General features: G+C 43.6%; 1 protein-coding gene across 4 annotated transcripts in view; it reads right to left on the bottom strand.

Moving 5' to 3' along the window:
* The window catches only part of stag2b (STAG2 cohesin complex component b), a 180602-nt gene extending 161577 nt beyond the window's left edge, over nt 1-19025 (bottom strand). For 2 of the 4 annotated variants that reach the window (XM_068047375.1, XM_068047377.1), the window contains exon 1: nt 18834-18922. The gene's annotated coding sequence lies outside the window, so the exon portion shown is untranslated. Of the gene's footprint in view, nt 1-17686; nt 17784-18833 lie in introns of those variants that run through there. The other 2 variants (XM_068047378.1, XM_068047376.1) reach the window with 2 other exon arrangements.
* Nucleotides 19026-27100: the final 8075 nt, after the last annotated feature.

The raw sequence follows: 27100 nt of genomic DNA, 5'->3' as shown, positions 1-27100 counted from the left end.
ATTTTCATAAAGGCAAACTATAGCTACGGCATTTTCTTTCAAGTCAATATTTACAAGTGAATTTTCAAAAACTTTTAACTAGCAACTGATGGTAACCCTAAAAACAATATGAACCTTTGACAATTTATCAAATATGCTACTACTTACCTATGTACCAACGTTGCAATGTTATCAACACATGGGAATGTTTCAGCAACCTAGCAATTTTGACTGAGATAGCTTCTTTAAAAGGATATGTGTTTATAGCTTTCCACCATTGCAACTCTTGAAAAATAGTTAATACATTATTCTAATTCATCTCTTTATCCCAGACTTGTGAGCAATCATCAGCAATAAAAGCCTGTGTCGCTACAGCTGAAAGATACTGACTTTTTAAGCAACATATATACCCGTCAACACAATTTGCAACAAGACTGTCATCCTTATTTCACTTTTGCTTAAGGACTTAAGTTTTTTTTTTAATAGTTTCTACAATTTTAATGTAGTGCAAAGCGGCAACCAATTTGTGCATAGCAAAATCCCCAAAGAGATCACAGAGATCAATGACCAGACACGTTTTAGTGATGTTCGATGAGGGAGAAATGTTGGCCAGAAAATCAGGAAAAATCCCCATCTTGTAAAATAGTGCCACAGGTTCTTGTATAACCACCCAAAGGAAAAGGCAGGGTTCTGGTTTAATCCAAATAAGATCAAGTCTGAGCAAGGGTCATCTTCCCACCCTCTTCTCTACCTAAACTTCCGTGAAAAGCTATTTACATACATCAATCACCCAATGCACAGAGTTCCTACTACTTAATTGGGATTTTGTATTTAATATTTTTGAATGAACACAAGGACTGCTACTCAACTCCTGAAAATCTCCTACTGGGAACCACCTCCATTGAGAATTCAATTGTTTTACAGGATTCAATTAGTTGCTGACTGCAAAACATCAGGAAACTATTTCTGCCTATTCTCCACACTGAACATGAATTCATCACCACCCATACTGCCAGAGCAGGGTCACTGACTCTCAGTTCACAGCCATACCGCCAGGGTAGGATCGTTCACTTAGTTCATACCTATATTTTGAGCTAATAAGCCGAATTCTACAAAAGGGACACTTTCAGTTGATTGTAAACTTGCACCACTTATATTAAAGGAGTGTTAAAATAATTATCCGACTTAATATCTGGCCCCATTTTGGTCGGCATATTCATTAGCATGTGGAGCTTAAATTAATGGCACCACATTTTCAACTGTTCACTTCTGACTTTCAATATTAAGGGGTCATGAAAAGTCATTGGGAAACAGGATTAAGGACAATCCCAAGGCTTTTTATACGTATACAAAGAGCAAGAGGGTAACTAGGGAAAGGGTTGGCCCACTCAAGGACAGAGAAGGGAATCTATGCGTGGAGCCAGAGGAAATGGGCGAGGTACTAAATGAGTACTTTGCATCAGTATTCACCAAAAAGGAGGACTTGGTGGATGATGAGCCTAGGGAAGGGAGTGTAGATAGTCTGTCATCTCATTTTGAAAAGGAGGTGGTGTTGGGTGTCTTGCAAAGAATTAAAGTAAATAAGTCCCTAAGGCCTGATGGGATCTACCCCAGAATACTGAGGGAGGCAAGGGAAGAAATTGCTGGGGCCTTGACAGCAAACTTTGCATCCTCATTGGCTACAGGTGAGGTCCCAGAGGACTGGAGAATAGCCAATGTTGTTCCTTTGTTTAAGAAGGGTAGCAAGGATAACCCAGGAAATTATAGGCCGATGAGCCTTACGTCAGTGGTAGGGAAATTACTGGAGAGGATTCTTCGGGACAGGATTTACTCCCATTTGGAAACAAACAAACTTATTAGCGAGAGGCAGCATGGTTTTGTGAAGGGGAGGTCGTGTCTCACTAATTTGATTTGAGTTTTTTGAGGAAGTGACGAAGATGATTGATGAAGGAAGGGCAGTGGATGTTATCTATATGGACTTCAGTAAAGCCTTTGACAAGGTCCCTCATGGCAGACTGGTACAAAAGGTGAAGTCCCACGGGATCAGAGGTGAGCTGGCAAGATGGATACAGAACTGGCTCAGTCATAGAAGACAGAGGGTAGCGGTGGAAGGGTGCTTTTCTGAATGGAGGGATGTGACTAGTGGTGTTCCGCAGGGATCAGTGCTGGGACCTTTGCTGTTTGTGGTATGTATAAATGATTTGGAGGAAAATGTAGCTGGTCTGATTAGTAAGTTTGCGGACGACACAAAGGTTGGTGGAGTTGCGGATAGTGATGAGGATTGTCAGAGGATACAGCAGGATATGAATCGGTTGGAGACTTGGGCGGAGAAATGGCAGATGGAGCTTAATCCGGACAAATGTGAGACAATGCATTTTGGAAGGTCTAATGCAGGTGGGAGGTATACAGTAAATGGCAGAACCCTTAGGAGTATTGACAGGCAGAGAGATCTGGACGTACAGGTCCACAGGTCACTGAAAGTGGCAATGCAGGTGGATAAGGTAGTCAAGAAGGCATACGGCATGCTTGCCTTCATCGGTCGGGGCATAGAGTATAAAAATTGGCAAGTCATTTTGCAGCTGTACAGAACCTTAGTTAGGCCACACTTAGAATATTGCGTGCAATTCTGGTCGCCACACTACCAGAAGGACGTGGAGGCTTTGGAGAGGGTACAGAGGAGGTTTACCAGGATGCCTGGTCTGGAGGGCATTAGCTATGAGGAGAGGTTGGATAAACTCGGATTGTTTTCACTGCAACGACGGAGGTGGAGGGGCGACATGATGGAGGTTTACAAAGTTATGAGCGGCATGGACAGAGTGGATAGTCAGAAGCTTTTTCCCAGGGTGGAAGAGTCAGTTACTACTGGACATAGGTTTAAGGTGCAAGGGGCAAAGTTTAGAGCGGATGTGCGAGGCAAGTTTTTTTTTTTTTTTTAACAGAGGGTGGTGAGTGCCTGGAACCTGCTGCCAGGGGAGGTGGTGAAAGCAGATACGATAGCGACGTTTAAGAGACATCTTGACAAATACATGAATAGGAAGGGAATAGAGGGATATGGGCCCCAGAAGTGCAGAAGGTTTTAGTTTAGGCAGGCATTAAGATCGGCGCAGGCTTGGAGGGACAAATGGCTTGTTCCTGTGCTGTACTGTTCTTTGTTCTTTGTCACCAGCAGCAGTGGGAGCTGCTGGAAGACAGTCAGCTGCTCGCTGCATTGAACCGGGGAGTACACGTTGATTAACCGGAGCAGAGTATTGTTGTGCATTACATCTGCTACGAGGAGGTGGCCGCCCACCACCTCCTTAACTTCGGAGATGGTGAAATTGCCTCCCCGCAGTATACCCAGGCCAGAGGAACGGGAGCCATTTCCTCTGACCAGATCGATGGCCCATGGGCCACCATTGCCTGTAAGTGCTGAGGTGCAGAATTCCACACCACTACAGAAACAGCAGGTCGGCTTTGACCTTGACGAGATAGTCCAAGGTCGAAACGCATCGTGTAATGTATCTAATGCTACACACGTTAATCAAAGCAATCTTTATACCCATTTTAAAGTTGGGTGCTGCTTACCACACCAGGTGTCCTTGCTAGTTCCAGTTCTTGGGTATGTTCCTGCATACCCAAAGTGTACACAAGCTGTTTCACATTCGTTGGGCTCAAAAACCCCTCCTGGTTACTCATGGGGATTTGTTCTGCTGGGGTGACATCAGGGGGCGGGGAGGGGTTCTTGTAGGTAGCAAGGTTAGGGCTGTCCTCTGCTGGTGGCGTGTTTCCCCTCTGTCCCTTCTGGAAGACATCACTGCTCCCAGCTTCCCGGAGCTGGAGTATGCGAGACGCTTCGCTGCTCTCTGTCTGCCGGAGCAGGGGTGCACTGGGCCCGTCACAGCTTCCAGTGCCCTGGAGCTGGGGGCCTTTCTCTTCTAGCTCCTTTGAGTTCAGCTGATGCTTTTGCAGATGCCATCTTTCCAGCCCTTCCTCATCCAATGAGCAGCTGCTGCTGTCATCTGTCTCAGACGGTAGCCTCCTCTTGCCACTGGTTTGGGTGGTGACCTGGTCCTTTTTTGGAGACTTCTTTGTGGTTTTCCTTTTTACCACTTGCCACTGACCCGTTTGTCCATCTGCTACCTCCTCCTCCATTGATTCTGTCTGTCGAGGAAGAGTTTCTGGGCACAGGGTAGGTGTTGGGTTGACTGTTGCAACTGCCTCCCCTTTCTTCTCCTTCTCTGATAAGACTTTCCTCGCTGCCGGGAGGATTTCTTGTCACGTTCCCAGCAACAGACGCATTCACCATTCCTTCTCCCAGCCTTTCCTTGGACCTTGCCGCCTGTGCATAACTGAGGCAGTGTTTGGGGCAGGTTTTGCAGAGGTGGCCTGCCCCACCGCACAGGTTGCAGCACTTACTCTGTTTATAGTCCTTGGTCTGATGGCCTTCCTTCTTGCAGTTTTTGTCAACGACTGTGCTGCAGTTGGCCGCCACATGACCAGATTTGCCACAGGTACGACAAACTCTGGGCTGCCCCGCATAGACCAAGAAGCCTCGACTTCCCCCGATAACAAAGCTGCAGGGGGATGGACGATGGCTCCATTGGCATCGATCTTCAAGGTCACTGTGACCTGCCGCTTGCAGGTCCAAATCCCAAACGGGTCCTTGACATCAGAGCTGCTGCCGGCCACCTCGACGTACCTGGCAAGGAACGTGACTACATCCATGACAGGAACATGAGGGTTGTAGAGGTGGACTGTCATCACCCGGTCGCATTGCGACGGCAGCGTGAAGTCCCACTGTGAGGATCGATAGCGGGGCCTGGTCTCCCGTCTCCTTTAACGCCTTCAGGAACTTGATGCATTCCACCACATTCTTGAACGTCACGTCGAAATATCCACTGGTGGGTAAGTCCTGTGGACAGATGTCTGCAGCTTGGAATCCACAGCAATCAATAAGAATTTTCTTCATGAAGGGGGTACGGTCAACCGGTGCACCTCCTTCATTATCCTTCACCACCACTAGAACGGTGTTACGCATTCCCTGGCCTGAAGCTCTAGAATTGGTTTCAGCCATTTTGCTCAAAACTTACCTGGAACAGGATCAAAGGTCATGGTCTTGCCCCTGCCAGGTTACGACCATACAAACATGGGCATTGGAGACCTCATATGGCACCAGACTTGAATACACGTTTGACTATAAAAGAGAGTTGCATATACAGTTCAGACAACCTGGTTGCCAGAAATTAAGTCGCCAATTTACTGCTGCACAATTTTTAATGTGTATGCTTAACTGTAATGGACAATTTTATGAAACTGCTTTTTTACTGAATGTATTTCAGTAGATTACAGTATAGTTTGAGTATGGTCATATGTACTACAGGTTTGTAAATACAGGAAAGTGTGCTGTAATACGTTATAAGCTAAAAGTATTCAATTGTTAGACATTTACACTTGAACACATTCCGTTTGTACAGACATAAGAGGCTCCACATAATACCCAAGAGTCTATTTTAGTTAAGTACACTAATTGTGCATTTATACTGCAGTTATTGAATCTAATAAGACATTGGCTGAAAACAATTCCATACACAAAAGGAAGCTCCAAATGTGTTCTCCCAGCTGGTTCAATTTACAGGTTTAGACAGTACAGGTCCAAATATCCACACAAAACATTTAAATCAACCTCAGAACAGTTTTAAAAGGATACCACCTGCACACGTTCCAATTCAGCTACAATACTGCACTGACATTATACACTAGTAATGTCAACCAGTTAAAGACTGCTGCCCCAAAACTCAAATTATACTGCAACTTCAACATCCTTGTAAAGCAATCCTGCTTTGCAGTAATGCTGAAGGGACAGCATAAATGCACCAGCTGCACCATGCTCTCATTGACAAAAGCTGTTCCTACCATGCACTGCAACATTCGGTGGTTTATTTCCCCGTAGTTATCGCCATCATGATGACACATCGACATATTATACTAAAAAAGTACAAACTGGTAAGATGCAAGTTCAGGTTGATCAGAAAGCACTTTTCATGCAAAGAGCAGTAAATATCTGTTATGTGTTTGAGATAAGGTAGTGAAAGCAAAGACTCTGGCATCATTCAAGACGCAGATACTGTGATTAGGAGAACGAATAAAAACCACAACCATGGATCCAAGACAGCCCGCAGAACTGGCATGTGGAAATCCAGGGTGGCCGGTGGGACAAGTGCACTGCCAGCACAATATAAATTATAAAAACAGTCAAAAGATTCATATGACCTCACTGATCGACAGTTGCTTGTTGAAACTCAGCCTGTGACCTCACTCTTCACCCACGCTGCCAGCTATTTAGTACTGCCTAATCATAGGTAACTAGAAATGGCCTGGTGGATGCTGTGAGATTTTGAACTCCTCTTGCTGGTGAGCAGCAAAAAGATTGAAGCTTAATGTAGAACATTGCCAACTGACATCTGAAATCAATCTCAAGTTATCTTGCTACAGAACTTATTTGCAGCCATGATTGGCATCTTTTGGTTAGGGAGAGGGAAAGTGACCTCAGCGCCCCACTGTTACAGAAAGTAAAAAGAGCCTAAGCACCCCAGGGTTAGGAAAAGGGAAACAATCAGCCAAAGTTGCAGCCGGCAGCTTCGACTAGTAAGTGCAAGTGTCATTCTTGATGGGGAGACATTAGCTATGAACTCTAGATGTCAGCTTTGGCTCAGTGGTAGCCCTGGAGTAAGAAAGTCATGGTTTAAGATGCAATTAAGTGACTTTTCCAATTTTCCAGATTGACACTTCAGTGCAGTACTGAAGAAGCGCTGCACCGTCAAAAGTGCAGCAATACATTTTTCCTCGCTATCCAAGACACTAAGATTTGTAGAGTCTGCTCCCAAGACTTGGTAATTCAGCATACACCACAGCCAAAACCTAGGACCTTTCTTGCATCTATGGCTCAGCACTACACTGTGAATTTATTGGGCCATTGAGGGAATCTGAACTCTACATTCCTTTACTGCACAGACATGTTTGAGTCATCATGCTTTAGCTGTCAAAAATGTCATTGCAGAGAGAGCTCAAAAAGAAACCTGCGTTTAAAAGGTAGAAGTAACCCTCAACTATCTAGGCTTCGTTTATAATCGGTTTCCAGATAGCCCTATTACTTATACAAGACTTCTGTTTGGCTCTGTGATCTCCATCACTATTTCCACCATCACGTATACATGCAGCTTCCAAAAAGAAACAGAAATCTTTGGTCACAGAATTCAGAAAGATCACATTTCTCAGTAAGCTGGTTAACTCAGTTCTGGATTACTAATCCAGACATCGTACTTCCATACTTTAAAATACGTGGCATATATGGGACATAAGCTTGAGAATACATGACAGTCTATCACTAAGGTTATGTGTCAACTAGTTTTCATGCTCATTTCCTGCTGCTCTGCAGGTAATATTTTTACAGCTGCTTCAATACATCACAAACTCACAAATTGTGCATCTTTCTCAACTCAGTGAAAACTTTTTTTTTCAAATTTACTTTGGGGGAAAAAAATGAAGATAATTTAAAGCATTCCCTTCGGCATATCGAGCCAAGCCAGCCTTAGATAACCTTAGTGATAGACTGTCATGTATTCTCAAGCTTACGTTTTCAGAGAAATATACCGTTTTGGGCTGTCATTGTTGAATTGGTGCTGACAGAGCTTTTGAAAAATTCAAAAATGTCTTTCTTTCTTTCCACTCCCACAGCCTAATATTCTGCCCTCAAGCTGCTGATACACAGATGCATACAGTCATAGTCATTCATGGGACAGAAGGAAGCCATTCAGCCCATTGAGCCCATGCCGGAAGACTAAAAAGTCTCATTTTATATGGCTGTTTTGTGCTATCAACAGCTGGGGCATTTTTAAGCCAGTGCTGACTAAGTCCCAAAATGACAATGACATAGTACTAAATTTGTAATTTCACTCACACTATTAGAAGGATGGGATATTCGTTTCAAGCATTTGGGTAGCAAACCATTGAGATTGACCCCCTAAGCCATTATAAAAACAATTAGATTTTCATTTCCATTGAAATCAATGACTCCAGTATTTTATTCAAGTCACCATACTTGGTGTGTAAACATACGAGTGTTGACAAGCTCACCAACGGTGGAAAAGATCACTGCCAAACCCAATCCTGTCCTCCCGTACATTCATGGGACCACTGAACAGAATCAGTAACAAGAACACAGTCTGAATTTTCTTTTCCAGGCCCAGGGTCACTGGCTATACAAGCATAAAAACAAACCATACGGTCTGTTTGTCACATTATTTGTTCCCACTTATACTTAAAAACTGATCGGTTAAGTTTAGCAAACAAATCTTCTGCGTTAAAATGACAGCAATACCTTTAACACTATTTTTTTTTTTAAATGCTCAAGCTCCAGTGCATCATTAACTGGGTAACTTCAAATATGACCAGAGTTTGTGCTGCAGCAGGACCACTAAGCTGGAGACATCATTACAGCCTTGGTCCAAACATGGACACAAGAGCTGAATTCCCAAGGTGAGAGCAGAGCAATTGCCCTTCATGCCAAGGCAGCATTTGGCCAAAGGTGGCATCAAAGAACTCTTGTAAAACTGAAGTCAATAGGATTCAGGGGGAAAATTCTCTATTGGCTGGAGTCATACCTAGCACAAAGGAAAACGGTTGCGGTTGTTGGAAGCCAATTATCTCAGCCCCAAGATATTGCTGGATTTCCTTGGGGCAGTGTTCGAGGCCCAATGATCTTCAGCTGAGTCATCAATAGCCATTCCCACTTCACAAGGTCAAGACTGGGCACATTTGGTGATGATTGCACAGCATTCAGTTCCATTCCCAACTCCTCAAATCATGACGCAGTCTCCTGGCCACAGCAAGACCCGGACAACATTCATGCTTGGACTAATGAGTAGCAAGGAAAATTCAAGCCACACAAGTGCCAGGTAATGGCCATCTCCAGCAAGAGAGAATCGAACCACCTCCCTTGACATTCTGCAGTATTAGCATCATCGAATCTGCCACCAGCAAGATCCTGGGGATTACCATTGACAAGAAACTTAACTGGACTAGCCATATAAATACTGTGCCTACAAGAGGTCAGAAGCTGGGTATTCTGTGGCAAATGATTCACCAAAGCCTTTCCACCATCGACAAGGCACATCTCATGCAGTATAAGTGTTGCTTTCCCTTACATTGGTTATTCTTGCATATTGTCCTGATGAGTGCAAGACGAAAAGCTTCGACAACACGTCTCTACTTTCAGCAATTCTCAAGTTCTGTACTACCAAACAATTATTTGTAATGAAATAGGACAGAACACTGATTGCCTGGAGTGATGAGTTGAGAAACACATGATGGGCTTCCAACTTGATATTGTGGATATGCGACTTGAACTAACTAGCTGGTTTTCATTAAGACAAGCCAAAACCTTTTACAAATAATTTATTTGGATGTAATTAAAGAACATGGTTGTAATGATCAAGCTCGAAACAAATAACTATAAATCTTCCCTCTGGCCATATTGGCCAGTACACCATTTTGTGTTATGTTGAGCCATAATGTAGATCACGAAGGTTCAAAATAAATTCCCACCCAGTCAGCTGCATTCATTGATTTCAGCCAAGTGAATAGTGGGGCTCTAAAATGGGCCCATTTCCCCAAGCTAACAGTGCCAACAAAACAAAAATCATTCAGGACTAACATTCCAGACTGCACTCTTTCCACCATGAATTGAAGAAATAGGAGTAGGCCATTCAGCCCTTCAAGCCCGCTCCGCCATTCAATGAGATCATGGCTGATCTACTACATCAACACCATTTTTCTACACTATCCCCATACCCCTTGTTATTATGTAGAAATCTATCGATCTCCATCAGCCACAGTCCTCTGGGGCAGAAAATTCCAAAGATTCACCACCCTCTGTGAAGAAATTCCTCCTCATCTCATTCTTCAATGGCCTGCCCTTTATTCTTAAACTGTGTCCCCTGGTTCTAGACTCCCCAGCTCGGGGAAACATCCTTCCTGCATCTACCCTGTCGAGCCCTCTAAGAATTTTGTATGTTTTAATGAGATCACCTCTCATTCTTCTAAACTCCAGAGAATAAAGGCCCAGTCTATTTAATCTTTCTCCATAAGACAATCCCTCCAACCCAGGAATTAGTCTGATGAACCTCCGTTGCAGTTCCTCTATAGTAAGTATATCTTACCTTAGGTAAGGAGACCAAAACTGCACACAATACTCCAGGTGCGGTCTCACCAAGGCTCGATATAATTGCAGTAACACATCTTTACTCCGATACTCAAATCACCTTGTAATAAAGGCCAACATACCATTTGCCTTAATTGCTTGCTGTATTCGCATGTTCGCTTTCAGTGACTCATGAACAAGGATACCCAAGTCCATTTGAACTGCAACACTTCTCAGCCTCTCACCATTTAATAAATACTCTGTATTTGTGTTTTTTTTCCACCAAAGTGGATAACCTCACATTGTATTCCATCTGCCAAATTTTTGCCCACTCACTTAGCCTCTCCAAATCCCTTTGAAGCATCTTTGCATCCTCCTCACAACGCACACTGCCATCTAATTTTGTGTCATCTGTAAACGTGGAAATATTACATTTAATCCCCACATCCAAATCATTGATATAGATTGTGAATAGCTGGGGCTCGAGCACTGATCCTTGCAGTACCCCACTAGTCACAGGCTGCCAACCTGAAAATGACCCATTTATTCATACTCTGTTTCCTGTCCGTTAACCAGTTCTCAATGCATGCCAGTATATTCCCCCCCAATCCCATGTGTTCTAATTTTGTTTATTAATCCCTTATTCGGGACCTTATCAAAAGCTTTCTGAAAATATAAGTATACCACATCCACTGGTTCCCCCTTATCTATTCCATTAGTTACATCCTCAAAAACTCCAACATGTTTGTTAAACCTGATTTCCCTTCCATAAATCCATGTTGACTGTGCCCAATCCTATTGTTTTTTTAAGTGCCCTGTTATCACATCCTAATTATATTTTCCATCATTTTCCCCACGACTGATGTTAGACTAAAAGGTCTGTAGTTCCCTGTTTTTTCTCTCCCTCCATTCTTAAAATAGCAGGGTTACATATGCCACCTTCCAATCTTCAGGAACCATTCCAGAGACTATAGAATTTTGAAAGATGACCATTTACTATCTCGACAGCCACCTCTTTCAACAGTGTATGGGCACTGATTAAAGAAAGTATCCAGCTTTGTTGTGATGTTCCTGCATTTCAGTAGCCTACAAAGGTGCACTTTCTGGACTACCTTCTTGAACAATGTACGACTGGGATCCCAACATGTGTGGAATTCTAACACAGGATAAATTAGATGCAGTGTTCTGGCAAGAGGCAGGGGAAAGAGAGAAAAAAAAACACTGATTAGCACCATAAACTTCTGAGCGGGTAATAGCACTGCACTTTGTAGCATGCAGCTGTTCAGACTTGAAAGGTCTCAGGTTCAACTTTTAGTCCGTGCTCTTAACAATTAGCTGATTCCAGTTTACAGAGTAGAGTTAGAATTGGCTTCTCAGCTAAGCTTTTATTAAAAACAGACAGCACATTTGACTGTTATAGATCCAAGTCATGAATAACAATCTGGTGACTGTGACAAGGTTAATCTATTCCTCCTTGCCCTTTTCAACCGGTCTGTAGCCTTTGACACAGCTGACCAAACCAACCTCTTCCAACGCAACTCCACTGTCGTCCAGCCAGAGTACCACTTGCAATGGTTTCTCTTCCTACTCCCGCACCATTACCCCGATGTCCCACAAAGATCTAACCTCAGCCCCCTCCTTTTCTCATCTCCATACTGCCCCTCGGTGACATCATCTGAAAGCACAGCATTATTTTTCATATGTATGCTGATGACACCCAGCTCTACCTCACCACCACCTCTCTCGACCTCTCCACTACTGCCAAATTATCAAACTGATGATCTGACATCCAGTACTGGATAAGCAGAAATTTCCAATATTGGAAAGATTAAAGCCATTGTTTTGCTCCAAACTCTATTTCCTACCAACTCCATCCCTCTCTCTGCCAACAGTTTGAGAGTAAACCAGTCTGTTCGCAAACCTGAGTGTCATATCTAACCCAGAGATAAGCTTCCAACCACTTATTAGCACCATAATGACTGCCTATTTCCACCTCTGTAACATCACCTTACTTCACCCCCTTCTCAGCTCATCAGCTGCAGAAATCCTTATTCATGCAGCTGTTACCTTTGGACATGTCTATTCCAATGCACTCCTGGTTGGTATCCCACATTCTACCTTCCCTAAACTTGAGATCATCCAAAATTCGGCTGCCAGTGGCTTAACCACCACCCCATTCATTTATCACTCCTGTGCTTGCTGACCTACCATAAAGATTTAAAAATTCTCATCCTTGTTTTTAAATCCCTCCATGGCCTTGCACCTTCCTATCTCTAACTTCTTCCAGCCCCACAACCGTCCATGCTATTTACTCATCTAATTCTGGCCTCTCGAGCACCCCAATTTTAATTGCGCCACCATTGGTGGTCATGCCTTTATGTGCCTAGACTTAAAGCTCCAGAACTACCTCCCTACATCTCTCTGCCTCACTCCCTCTTCCTTTAAGACACTGCTTAAAACCGACCTCTTAGACCAAACTTTTAGTCACCTGACCTATTATCTCCTTATGTGGCTCAGTGTCAGATTTTGTTTTATAATGCTCTTGTGAAGCACCTTGGGACATTTTATTACATTAAAGACGCATAAGTTGTTATTGTTCCATGTCCAAACTTTCCTACGTATCAAAAGTCTAGTTACGTCTGATACTTCATGGCTTGCTGCACCTGTTCTCTACCAAACCGTCCAACTCCTAATATTATGTTACACGCTCCTTTTTCAGCTACAACATTGCCATCATAATACCACCAAATTCTCAAGCAGGATAAACATTTAATTTAAGCTTCAGTAAATATCAAAGCCAGTCTTCATGAAGCATTTGTGCGACAAATCTTAGAACTGTTTTTGGTGGGACGGGGGGGGGGGGGGGGGGGTATGGTGAGTTACAGAATTAAGTTGGGAAAATTAGTCCATCGTCATTCTTCCATGATATTTCATATGCAAACTATAATCTGCATCTTACACTGAATACAGCAACTGCACTCCTCAGCTAAAGCACTCACCACAACTACATAAAAATCAACTCCCAGCAGCTATTCACACCTTCTCACTCATACATGAATCTTATTGAATCAGAAGAACTTCTCCAAATATCTACAATGAATGCAGACATCCTAGTCAGGTACTAAAAATACACTCATCCCTGCTTACTACCTTGATACTTTCTACATATGCTGAACAAGTGGTAAATCAGTTCAGGTTTTCCAGCACTGGGCATCCCAGTGACTCCAATCACGGAATGTTACCACTGCAGAATAAAGCCAGAAAGTCAAGGCCGTAGGATAGAATTCTGGTCTATAATAAAAGCAAAATACTGCAGTTGCTGGAAATCTGAAATAAAAACAGAAAGTGCTGGAAATACTCAGTAGGTCAGGCAGCATCTGTGGAGAGAGAAGCAGAGTTAACGTTTCAGATCTGTGACCTTTCATCAGAACTGATGAAAGATCACAGACCTGTAACGTTAACTCTGCTTCTCTCTCCACAGATGCCGCCTGACCTGCTGAGTATTTCCAGCACTTTCTGTTTTTATTTTAGAATTCTGGTCTGTTCTGAGTTTGCCGATCCCAATGCAGGCAACAGTAAATATGTCACAATTGGTGTCAATGCCTCTAGGGTCAAGAGGGGAAAGGCCAGCCAGCTTCATTGGAATGGAAGCTTGAGGAACAACATCCATCTTCTGATTAGGCATTTTACGGCCTTCCGGACTCAATATCAAGTTCAACAATTTCAGATCATAACCAGTGCTCTCGTTATTTTTGGACACCATCATCTCTTTCGCCATTTAAATCACTCCTGCCTTCCACCCTTTCCCTGCCTGATGAAACTTGCTTTAAAACTGTTACTCTATTTCCAGTTCTGATGAAAGGCCATAGATCTGAAATGCTAACTCTGCATCTCTGAATATTTCCAGCATTTTCTTTTTATTTCAGATTTCCAGCATTCACAGGATTTCACCTTGAAATTAGAGCTAAGTTGATTAAGCATGTTGTAAGGAAGCACTTGTTCAATCAAAGAGTAATGGCAATTTGAAACTCTCGCCCCCTCAAAAGACTGCTGAGGCTTGGTGAAGTGAAAATTTCAAATCTTAATTGATAGATTTTTGGTCTGCAAGGATATTAAGAGATATGAAACGAAAGCAGGTAAATGGAGTTACAGTACAAATCAGCCATGACCCATTAGAGTGGCTGAGCAGGCTCGAGAGGCTGAATGACAGACTCCTCTAGGTTTTGCCTTCAGGTTAGGAGAGGAGAAAAGTAAGAGAAAAAGTTCTGCAGTACCTAACGAATGTACAACACTGTATAATCATGTCATCTGCTATGGTGCTTTTCTTATATTTAGTAGGACACCATGTGTCTAGCACAGTAAAACAAGGAAGGTACATAAGCCCAACAGGTCATGGTTGTTATTACCAGATGATTTCAGCATAAACAATACTGCAGGGACTACCACCAGCTGGGAACAGGTGACAGCCTGCAACAGCTTCCTCAAATATAACTATATAGTACTGGTCGTTTGTATTTAATTATTTGCTTGTCACTTTCATTAAAGTTCACAGCTGACAGAAATTTGGAAAAAGAATTTTAAAAAACTAATCCCATTTTGTCAGTAGCAAGACAAAAAGCAAATATGGCTCACATTTTTGCCTCTCTCCAAAATGTTAGAAATAGTAATAACCCACTCAAGCTTGACCAGCTGAAAATAAAATGAAGCAAATATGTGCACATTGAAAGCTTGATCAATAACAAAACATTAACACATGGTGCCGTCACAACTTTAAATATTTCAGAATTGCCATTACAATGAAAAGGTTCCCGGAAAAAATAAAACTAAAGCTGTCATGATGATTGCATCATAAGACTTTGAACAATTAGGTTGATGCCTTTCCACATTACAATGATCCTGGAGGAGGGTACATCACTATCAGACCAAATCTAAATTAAGCTGCTCTCATCAGTTCACATGCTACGGTTAAATTTAGATCTGTGATTATGTCAGAACAGATCCATATTAATCCTTTGAACAGATTGTGTGGACGAATGGACACGTAAACGAAAAATTCTAACCAACGTTAAATAAACTGCAATTTCCAAACTGGGACCAGTTGACCAGATATATTGTAAATCATTTAGCAATTTGGCAAGAAGTCAGAGAACACAATCATTCGAATTGAGACATGTAAAAGCCTTAACAAGATATTCGGGTTGTCAACAGCATCATGAAGCCAACTGAACAACTGAAAGAAAATTAACAAGGTTGAGTTTTTTTTAAAATGGAGATGCAACAGAGGGATAGCAAGACAGTGCACCAACCAAATGCAAAACTAACATCTAAAAGGACAAGGGCAGCAGATGTATGAGAACATCACCACCTGCAAGTTCCCCTCCAAGCCACACACCATCCTGACTAGGAACTGTATCACCGTTGCTTCACTGTCGCTGGGTCAAAATTCTGGAACTCCCTTCCTGTTCAAGAAGTCAGCTCACCACCACCTTCTCAAGGGCAATTAGGGATGGGCAATAAATGCTGGCCGAGTCAACGACGCCTACATCTCGAACGAATTTTAAAAAGCCACTTCTGTCAAAATCAATGCTGGCCTCACAAATCAAGAGCAATGTTTAGCACAAGACGTACAGGGATTTATCAGCATTTACCAACTCCACACTCTCTCCCTACCCCACAACCTTGCTCCAACTTGTTACTTTCTCCAACTTATCAGAAGCTTAAACCCTCCATTCTTCCAACATTTGTTTACTAAGTATTTATTTCCTCTCCTGCTCCATCAATAGCAGTGCCTCCAGTCAACATGCCCTAAAAAGAATTCTCCTGAAACCCACCCCCGCCCCCCCATCCACCCACCCACTTTCTACATCTCTCAAAATCTAAAGCCTTTATAAAATCCACTATGACACTGTCTTCTGTTACCTCATGCAACTCTTTGAACTTTGCCAGTGTCCAGTTCCCCCATTGTCAAAATCACCATATAGATAGAAGTTGTTGTTCTATAGTTGTGACTCCAGTGCAGAGATCAAAGGGATGCCATGCTATAAAAAAATATGTTCAAAACAGAATTCTAGTCCACCAAATGATTAACTTTCACTTCAAGGAATTGAGGCCTGTTTCTTTTCTGCCAATTGTGAATTAAAAACACCAAAGATAAAGACTTTTAAAGTACATTCATTGCTTGAAAACTGTTTATCTTGCAGTTCTGGATATTTTTCAAAAATGTTTCTATATATACTGCAATTCAAGGCTCATTCACGTGACCACTCTGCTAAAATGTTTTACCCACAGAAACCTAAACTAATCTGATCCAATCATTTCATCAGTCAGTACAAACAAGATACACATTGTTGCATGCACTCTAATTTAATCATTTATGCCCTGTTTCTACAGAAGACTAACATTATTGTGATAACAAGGCAGACACTGGAATCTAATTTTCAGCTGGGCAACTGACATTATTGGCTGAGAAATTTAATCCAATAGCTGGGGTTCACTTGTACCACTTCCTGTTCAACTGCAAGTTCAGCTTCTTCCAGAGTAATATGCTGACGTCATTTTGAATGAGCACTGGCTTAGAACACTCTGGTAACCGTTCCAATATTACATTTGAATATTTAATTACAAAACTAAACTGGTTCACACACCCGACTTGCAAAGTTACGTAAATATATACTGCAATTTGGATTCTTTAGAACCAAATTAAGTATTAAAATGATTAATTGTTTGCACTTCAATGCAAAATTAATAGTCAAGCATTAAAGAGAGTATGAAAAATTACTATATGTGCAGTATAGTTCAACATTTATGCCTTACTATGCATTTCCCCACAACTCATGCCAAAAGTTTCACTATATTCCAGCACCTTGACAACAAAATACAGAATATATATTAACAGCCATTCTGTTGGTGTTCTAAAACATATACCATCTTTATAAGTTGTGCACACAAGAGTTACAAATAATTCTCGATGCAATGTCCATTTTCAGACGAACTTGAACAGTAAGTTCTAACCAAAGGCAGAAATTCACACAAACTACACAAGAATATTACTACAACGATTTGTGATGTGATGAACTGGACTTTGAATCCACTATTTCAATCACTGAGAGGATATTTCAGTTGTAAACTACAACAAAGATACTTCTGTTGCCAATAGGATATTCATTTGCAAGTTAAAATGTAGAACAAATGAATTTGTTTAAAAGCCCTAGCGGCTTTAGTTCAATTCAACGAGCAGTGCACGGCAAAAAACACGTCCAGATACATAAAGATGAAAGTAGCCACGTATTTGTTTTAATAAACAAATTGTAGTATAGTGAACGTCTAGATGAAAACGCACACACAAGTCAAAGTTGAAAAAAAAATTACGTAGATCAGAAGCTTACTTCCGAGTGTCTCATTTTAAAGTAGCTTAATAAATACTACGTAACATTTAAACGTGTACAGGACAAAACTCCGAAGCTCAACAGTTTATCCAAGACTTTGAACGAAAACAAGAAAAAAATAGCCAATGTACATTCCTGGACTTACGTTTCAACATCTTTGTTTTACAAAAATAAAGACAAATCGGCGGTTAACAAGAAACCGAGTTACAGAACTTCCCACGAAATCTACCAGATTAGGCATAAACAGGGTGTGGCTAAGAAATTGCAGGGTGATTTATGGGGATCTGTTTACTGTAAATTTTTTATTCCAAAAATAAAAGCATCCTTGGGCACCAATGTTGAAAGAGATTGCAAGTAAATGAAGTGAACAAAAAGTACGAAGAAGTGACTTCTGTTGAAAAATGATTAAAAATGAAAATGCAATTAAGCCCCTTAAACTCTTGTGGAATAATGTCTCCCCCTCCATCGCCAAGAATGTTTACAACATTTGTCACATGGACCCGGACATGACTACAGCCATTCTTACTCGCTAAGAGGATTATTTAAACCCCTTTAAACACAAAATAAAACACAGTAAAGCAAAAAAAAAAATCAAAATACTTTATTTTAATAAATCAGAAGGTGCGATCATGGCTCGACCATGAGTAAAAAGAACGAATTTTTACAATTTCCGACAAGGAAGTGATTCTACAAAAAAAAACGTTCGCCCAAAAAGATCGTCGTCGGCATAAAAGCGCCGTTTGCAGGCTTGTCTTTTTTCTAAATTATTCAAAAAAGCAAGTGGAGGAGAGGAGAGAGAAATGTTTCCAAAAAAAGGTCAATTTAAAAAATAAAAATAAAAAAGTGGCGCCAAAAAGTCTCGCTCCCTCTCCTGCGATGTCGCCAACATCAATTTGTTTTTCTTATTTTTAAACCTGATTTTTTGGGGGAAAAAATTAAAGCGACTTCGACATTTTGTGCGTAAGGAGGTTTTTTTTTTTGCTTTGCAAATTGGGTGGGAGTCGGGAGTTTGGACGGGGGAGGAGGGCGAGAGATTGGAGTAGTTTAATTTGCGGGGTTTTTTTTTTCTCCCTCTCGATCTTTCCAACTAGGCCCGAATTGCGAATTTTAAAAACAAACCCGCGGCCCCGGCCCGGCCCGGCTCGGCCTCCATTTTGCTGAATCTCTCTCCACAAAAACAGGCCCCAAAAGAAAAGGGAGAGAAACAAACCAACACTTTACCCCTTCTCGCCCCCACCCCCTTCCAGAACATTCTTCACATTTCTTTCTCGGGAAAAAAATCTCTTCCTTACCTTTTTATTATTTTTTTCCTCTCTCCACAACTGTTGTATTCCGGTTTTTCCCCTCCCCCTCTCGATATTTTATTAATATTCGCGGCTCGGGCAGGTGAAACTTGTTTTTTTTCTCCCCCCCTCCCCAAGCTCAGGCTGCCCCTCGCCGGATAAAGTGCTTGTTTTTTTTTTGACTGATTTTTTTTATTTGTAATTTTTTTTTTGCAAGCGGCAGTTTATGTCGTTGCGCTCACTCCGACTGAAGGTGAAGCTGCCATCTGGCGGACAAAGGGCACCGGTGGGGGAGGGGAGAGGACGGGAGACGCTGCGCCCTCTATCGGGCTCGCAGCAGCGCCGGGTTGGCAAGCGGGCTCCCCCTGTCGGCCTGCTGCTGGCGTCGCGTGTTCTGTCCTCAACACCGCGCCCCCCCCCCGCGTCGACACGCAGCCTTGCGCTCCACTCCTCCCCCTGCAGGTCGGAGGGCGGAAGCGCCGCCATCGACACTCGATTCCTGCTCAACACCAAAATGGGAAATAATTGCGTAGAGCAAACCCGGAAATAGGCTTCATCTGCAAGTGGCGCAAGCTGTTAATTTACAGTTTAAAAAGCTGGCTGCACGAGCAGAAAAGAGGAAGAGTATGTACTGTTTCGCAATTAGTGCCAGCTTAGGTTGCAATTTTGCTTTTAAAAAATTGGATGTTTAATAAAGAAATAAAGGTACATATGTTATTAATTAATTTGATAACGTTGTATTGAAAAGCCGAATCCCAACTGTAATAAAAATGTCAATACATTCATGGGTATGGAATAAATAGGCGCCCAAGGACATCTTCTGTTGGGAAATTAACAAAAAACAAATGCTGCGAAATGACGCTTAAAAATTGTTAAATCCCCAACTTCTGCCAATTCTGACGAAAGGTCTGTTTGTCTCTCCAGAAATGATGCAAAGCCTGTTGAGTATTTCAGGATTTTCTGTTTAGATTATTGACAATGAGCTCCAAGTGGAGCAAGCAAACAAGTCAAAATAGTGAGCACAACATCGAATAATGAAACTGAAATGTTAGTTTTTCCAAAGGTTATGACTTAATACCAAAGAAGACATTTCTAGCATTTGAGACAAACCTCCATGTCCACATCGGGAACACTTCAGGGGTGGTGAAACTCCCGGTTTGTCTATTTTATAATTGTGGCAACTCGCTTATTATAATTATTTGCAAAAGCAATGTTACTCCAATGGGTGATGAATATTTTGAATATAATCTACCATGCAGGGCAAAATCATTTCTGGATGTTCTAAGCACAGCTAAACACGAAGATTACATAAAATTGCATAGAACATACAACACAGAAACAGTCGCAAACAGCAGTTATGTCATTGCGCTCACTCCGACTGAAGGTGAAATTGCCATCTGGCGGACAAACGGCACCCAGAGGGTGGGGCCCAACTGGTCCACGCCGCCTTTATGCTCCACTCAAGCCTCCTCCCACTCTTCCTCAAGGAACTTTATCAGCACAACTCTCCATTCCATTGTTCCTCAAATGCTTATCCAGTTTCCACTTAAATACATCGATACTATTTGCCTCAACCACTGCCTGTGGTGCCGAGTTCCACATTCTCACCACCGGGTAAAGAAATTTCTTCAGAATTTCCTATTTGATTTATTGGTGATTATCTTATATTGATAGCCTTTAGCTATTCTCTTCCCCACAAGTGGAATCACACTCTCTATGTCTATCAAAAAAAAATCATAATTTTAAAGAAGTCCATTAGGCCACTCCTTCGTCTTCTCTTGCCTTTCCTGATAGATATAACTTCTATGATACTTGAAAGTATTTTTTGCACCCTTTCCAGTGCCTCTTTTTCCTTTACATAAAATGACGACCAGAACTGTACACAGTACTCCAAGGTAGAGCATAGCGACCCAACCCGAACCTGACCAGGCCCGACGACATATGTCGGGTTCGGGTCGGGTCGGTTCGCTCTTCCGGGTCCGGCATTCGGGCTCGGGTTGGGTCAGGCCGTGTTGGACACAGTGACAGCCAGGACGTCAAGGCAGGAAACATGCATCCAGGCTCTGCACTAGTCTGCAGTGAGCGATTCCATCCAAGGTAAAGCACAACCTCTTTAAAACACAACTTCATTCTGGTGGTCAGGTCGGGCGCGGGAAAAAATCAAAGCACTCGGCCCGGGTCGGGCTCGGGTCAGATGTGGTTCTGTCGCGCTCGGATCGGCTTTCAATTACAGACCCGAGCAGGCCTTTACTCCAAGGGCAGGATTTTCCTGCAGGCTTCAGGACCCTACCATCAGACTCAAATGGGGATCAGAAGCCCACACTGTGTGGGAAGCAGTCATTCACCTGTGATTATCCCTGAATTGGCCAATTAATGACCCAGGGGGTGGGTTCTCGAAGCTGGAGGGCCAATAGGAGGCCCTCTAGCACAGAAGAAGCAGAAGCTGGCCTTACAGGTAAGTGAGAAGTGAGGGAGAGGTTCCACCATTTTGTGGTCCCCTCTCTTCAACTTTTTAAAATTTAAAATAAAAAAGGTCTTCACAGCCAGGCCACAATTGTGGTGGGGGAGCTTCTCACAAGGGCAATGTGCGGCTGCTGCTGAACCCAAACAGGCAGGGAGGGCCTCAAAGCGTGCTGGAGCACTGGCTGCCTTCAGGCACCTGTACTATTCCTCCGCCACCTGTAAGGACCTGGAAGCCAACTGGAAAAATCCCAGATGGCCTCTAACAATTGAGCTTAAGTGAGCATTAACAATTGACCTGCTGCTTGCATCTCCTTCCCATCCCACCTCCAGAAAAATGGCCCGGTTGCGGAATGGAGCAGGGAACTGACACACGTGTCAGCGGTATGTAATACCCTGCCAGCTTGCCTGCCTCTGTTCCCGCTCCGGCAGGAGTTAAAAATCCACCCCAAATGTGGTCTAACCAAGATTTGGTACAAATTTGTTTTCTCTACTTTTCAATTCTAGCCCTCTAGAAATAAAGCATTTTTACGGCCTTAACGATCTCCATCACAACTGTTGGTGATTTTTGTATTTATTCTCCCAGATTCCTTTGCTGCTTTACCTCATTTATATTTTTATTTTCTAAGTAATATGTGGCCTCCTTATTTTGCTTACTAAATATAATATCTCACACTTACCTCTATTGAAATTAATTTATCAATTATATGACCATTCTGCAAGGTTATTAATGTCTTGTAATTTCTTGCAGTCCTCCTCAGCTGTTGACTATCCCTCTCAATTTGGTGTCATCCACAAATTTAGAAATTGTGCTTTTCCCAAAGTCTAAATTGCTACTATAAATCCCCTTGATATTCAATGGCATTACCATCACCAAATTCCCCACCATCAACATCCTGGGGGTTACCATTGACCAGAAATTTAATTGGACTATCCATATAAATACTGTAGTTACAAGAGCAGGTCAAAGGCTGGAAATCCTACAGCCAGTATCTCAACTCCTGTCTCCCCAATCCACCATCTACAAGGCACAAGTCAGCAGTGTGATAGAATACTCTCCACTTGCCTGGATGGGTGCAGCTCCAACAACACTCAAGAAGCTGGACACCATCCAGGGAAAAGCAGCTCAGTTGATCGACACTGCATCCACCATCCAAAACATTCACTTTCTCCACTACTGCACACTGTGGCTGCGGTGTGTACCATCTACAAAATGCACTGCACCAACTTGCCAAAGCTTCTTCGACAGTGCCTCCCAAACCCGTGACCTCTACCACCTAGAAGAACCAGGGCTGCAAGTGCATGGGAAAACTACCATTTGCAAGTTCCCCCCCAAGTCACATAACATTCTGATTTGGAACTATATCGTCGCTGGGTCAAAATCCTGAAACTACCTACCTAACAGCATTGTGGGCACACCTTCACCACATGGACTGCAGTGGTTCAAGAAGGCAGCTCAACACCACCTTCTCAAGAGCAATTCGGGATGGCCTCGCAAGCAATGCACACATCCATGAATGAATTTTTTAAAATTGTGAACAGCAGTGATCTCAGCATTGATCCTTGTGGGATATCATATCCCACCTGCCACTCTGAATAACAAAACTACATATATATGTATATAGTTACAAGAGGTTTAATTTTTGTACTAAAATCTTAGAATTCTATGTGTTTTAAAAAACTGAAAGAAGGATTTTCAGTGGACATGGTCACCTACAAATAGCTGAAATCTTTGGATGTTGACTTTATATACAAGAATAGGAAAAGCAAGCAGTTTCAAGGAAACCAGCCAGGGGTTTTTGACTTCCTCCTTTGAATGACAGGGGAGACACTATGCCTGGTCATGTGATCAGCTCAGGAAGATAAAAAATTTTTTGGACCCTTTTAAAAACCAGTGAGTTGGACAAAGAGCAGGCTTTTGAAATTCAGTTTCTGACCTTCCTGATGATTAAAGTGGAAGACCCAGAAAAGACCTCTCTCTGTAAAGGAAACTTGCATCTCTTGAAAAGAAACCCTGTATTTGAAAGGTGGCAGATTGCTATTGCCTCCTGTCTCTGAAGAATTCCTGCATCCAGTGAGGTCCCTGTTTCCTCCTGTGTTTTGGGAAATCCTGTAACCTGAAGAAAGCTACTGCTATACTGCTGCTGTGAGTCCTAAGCAGACCAGGTCCGACACCCCTGCTGTAGCCAAATTGCCTTGAATGCCTACCCATCACAGACTGTTCATCAACTTCGCCTGGAGAGACTTCGAGTGGCATCCGACTATTCGACTCTGGGACACCTCACCCAACTGAAGAATTTCCCACCAGAACGTGACAAACTGATTTTTTTTTTGTTATTCCTTCTATTCCTAAGAAACAGCTGTAAACCAAAACCCTTTTTTATTCCCAGTTAACCATTTTTTTTAATGTATGCATGTGTGCATGAGGACTCGGGAAAAAAGGAGCTTTCATATATATAGATTTATCTCATTCATGGTTAACTTTTTTTTTTCTAATAAATGTTGTTTAAAGAAACCTGGTTGGTGTTCTTTATTCTGGGGGACAGATAGAGGGCTGAATTTTATCCAGGCACAGCACTGCGCAGTGGCGCCCTTTCAACTCAGCAGGGTGCCCGCATTTAATGGCCGCCACAGAGCCCCTGTGATATTACGTGCAGGGCTCATTAGCATCACTGCGCCAAGCCTCTCCCCCGATATTACATGGGGAGAGGTAGGGCATTCGGTGCAGTCAGGAACTCTTTGACAGCTGTGCAGCAGGTATTGGGGCCCAATTTAAAGCACCCCAGCCCATGCTTCTTGACAGCTGTCAAAGAATACTTACCTGACTGCTGAAGAGTGGGGCTGCTGTCCATCTGGCAGTAAAGCAGAAATTGCTAGAGAAACTCAGCAGGTCAGGCAGCATGTGTGGAGAGAGAGGCAGAGTTAACGTGACCAAATTCACAGACCTGAAAATTAACTCTGCCTCTCTCTCCACAGATGCTGCCAGACCTGTTGAGATACCCCAGCAGTTTCTGCTTTGCTGCTACATACTCACCCTGCTGTGTCCCAGTGTCCTGTGAAGTTGCGATCCACTTCTTCCACTTGAGTGTTACATTCCTTCTTGTAGGCATGCCGCACCTAGGTGAATAATCATAATTTTGCACATTCCAGGCCTTGAGACTTAAGTATACCATAAGAGGTATTACAGAGGTTTACAGAGAACACACTGACACAAATGGGAATGCACAGGTGTCTCAGCAATGTAAATACTTCTTTCACTAAATGTTCCTCACCAACATGTGTGTCCTTTTCTCTGTGTGAATGATGTGTGCCAGCATGTTGCGCCAATGTCACATCCCTTTGCACCGTTGGCCCTTCAGGAGAGCCAACATATGCAATAACAGCATTGCTATGCCACCATTACTCATGAGCGTCTCCACAGATGCAGTGGCATGGACATTGGCTCAGTCAGCTACTGTCTCTAACGGTTTACACAGGGATGTTGCAGATGTGGACTGGTTCACAGCATGTGAGCAAGGGTGATGTGTGGCTTGCAGAGCTCATGTTGGTTCCTATGGAGCAGACAGCCTTTGTCTGATAAGCCACTGCCGTACATCCCTAGCTCACTGCTAGCCCTGCGTGCAGAGCCTGGGTGCCATCTGCCCTCCCATGCGTCTTTCATGTTGCCCTCAGCATCCTCATGGTCCGAGGAGGAATCCTGTTGATGTCTCTCCTCATCATGCCAGGCCTGGCCCCTGTTGGGTGCATAGTTGTGCAGAGCAGCAAAGAAAGGAGATGGCCTTTTCCGCCCGTAGTACAGGGCATCACCTTATCCATCCAGGCATTGGAAGCGCTTTTTCAGCATGCCGATCTCCTGCTCAATGGTGGCTTTTGTAGCTCAATGGCTGGTGTTGTATCTCTCGTCTTCAGCAGTGGTGGAGTCTCTCTCACTGGTGTCGGGAGCCATGTCTGCAAGGGACAGCCCTTATATCCAAGAAGCCACCCCTCCATCTGAGCTAGTTCAATGAACAGCGGTGACAGTTGGGACTGGCGCAAGACCCAGGTGTCATGGCAGCTGCCTGAAAAATGGTCACAGATCTGCATGAAGCATCTGCGATGTTCACATACCAGCTTCACCTAGATTGAGAGGGCTTTAATGGTGACGTCTGCAGGTGGCAGCCTGGCGGGAGGCCTCATGGCCACATGAGTGCAGTCTATGAACATTACAACCTATGGTTCTCCAGCAATGGTGCCAGAACCAATGGCCCTCTGGTCCTGGCTGTGAGAGTCCGTCCTGAAGTGGACATCCTCACTGGTCCTCCGGTGCAGGGCACTGGTGACCTCCTTGATGCAGCGGTGCACTGCTGACTGTGTGACCTCACAAAAGTCTCTGGAGGGTCCCTAAAAAGCTACAGAGGCGTCAGGCGTGAGAACTGCTGCCACTATGAGGAACAAAGGCATGGGATGTCCACCGGAGCCCATGGGCTGCAGATCATCCTTAAGCAGGGCACAGAGACCTGTCACCACCCTCTCTCTATATGCGCAATCTCCTCTGACACTGGTGCTCTGACATCCGATGGCATGTCATGTGGGGCCTGTAGCTGCATGTCAGATGTAATGGCGAGCTCCCCTTGGGGGCTGCTGCTCACGACCAGGGGCCGCTACGTGGATCGCACCTGTCTGTTGGTATTGCCTCTGGCGCATACGGATCCTCACGTGCAGAGGATCACACAATGTAGGATGAGCCATACCTACTTCTATGTGATAAATAAAGTTGAACCCTGCATGTATTTGAAGGTTCCTAGCAGGGCAGGGATTGGTGTTGACGGGTACATCAACTGCTTTCCTGGATCAACTATGTGGCGTGCCATGGCATTGCCCATCTTGGCCAACACTCAGAGTGGCACAGCATGACCACATCAAAATCCTACCAGCTGCATCGAATGTCCCCACCATCCATATAACCTTAATGCTCCTACCCTTTTTGGCACCCTCCCCTCACACAGGGTATCTAGTGTGCCATTGCTCCCTCACAAACACACAGCATACACTATTAACAGAGGGATGGTACACGGCACCTCCCTTCATGCTAGCCCAGCTTTCCCTCCAGTAATCCCAGATCCCCACCTTTTCAGAATGCAGAGTGAGACCCTTGTGTATCCCTCACTCCTCCCTTTAAGAATGCAGAGTTAGACCCGAGAATATCCACTCTCCCTCCTCCCTTTAAGAATGCAGAGTTAGACCCCTGCATATCCCCCCTCTCTCCATTCCAGAATGCAGAATTAGATCCTTGAATATCCCCCCTCCTTCCTCCCTTTGAGAATGCAGTGAGACCCCTGTGTATCCACCCTCCTCCCTTCTAGAAAGCAGAGTGAGATCCCTGTGTATCTTCCCCTACTCCCTTTCAGAATGCAAAGTGAGACCCCTGTGTACCCCCCCCTTCTTTCTCCCTTTCAGAATGCAGAATGAGACCCCTGTGTATCCCACCCACACCCCCCCCCCTCCTCCCTTCCATAATACAGAAAGAGACCCCTGAATAACAGAACTTACCTTCTCTGGTGACAACTTCTGCCTCTGAGTACCCGCCGGCTTTTCAATTCGTGAACGAGACGGCACGTGATGGCTGCCCATTCAGCGAAAAATGTGGAAATGTCAGTGGAGAGGTGGCGGGCTGCATAATCAGCAAAGGTAAGTACCATTTACCATATATTAATTGTGGTGCCGCTGCCATGCGGCGGCAGGCCGCACCAAGGTCCCGCTGCTGCCAGTAATGTGCGGTGGGCCCTTCTCGACGTCGCGAGTCGAGGAGGGCCTCTCCCCACTGCATTTTACCGGCC

The sequence above is a fragment of the Heterodontus francisci genome, chromosome 15, assembly GCF_036365525.1.
Source record: "Heterodontus francisci isolate sHetFra1 chromosome 15, sHetFra1.hap1, whole genome shotgun sequence".
Classification (NCBI taxonomy): Eukaryota; Metazoa; Chordata; class Chondrichthyes; order Heterodontiformes; family Heterodontidae; genus Heterodontus; species Heterodontus francisci.
Note: the sequence above shows the minus strand (reverse complement) of the source record. Positions and strands in the feature narration are given on the sequence as shown.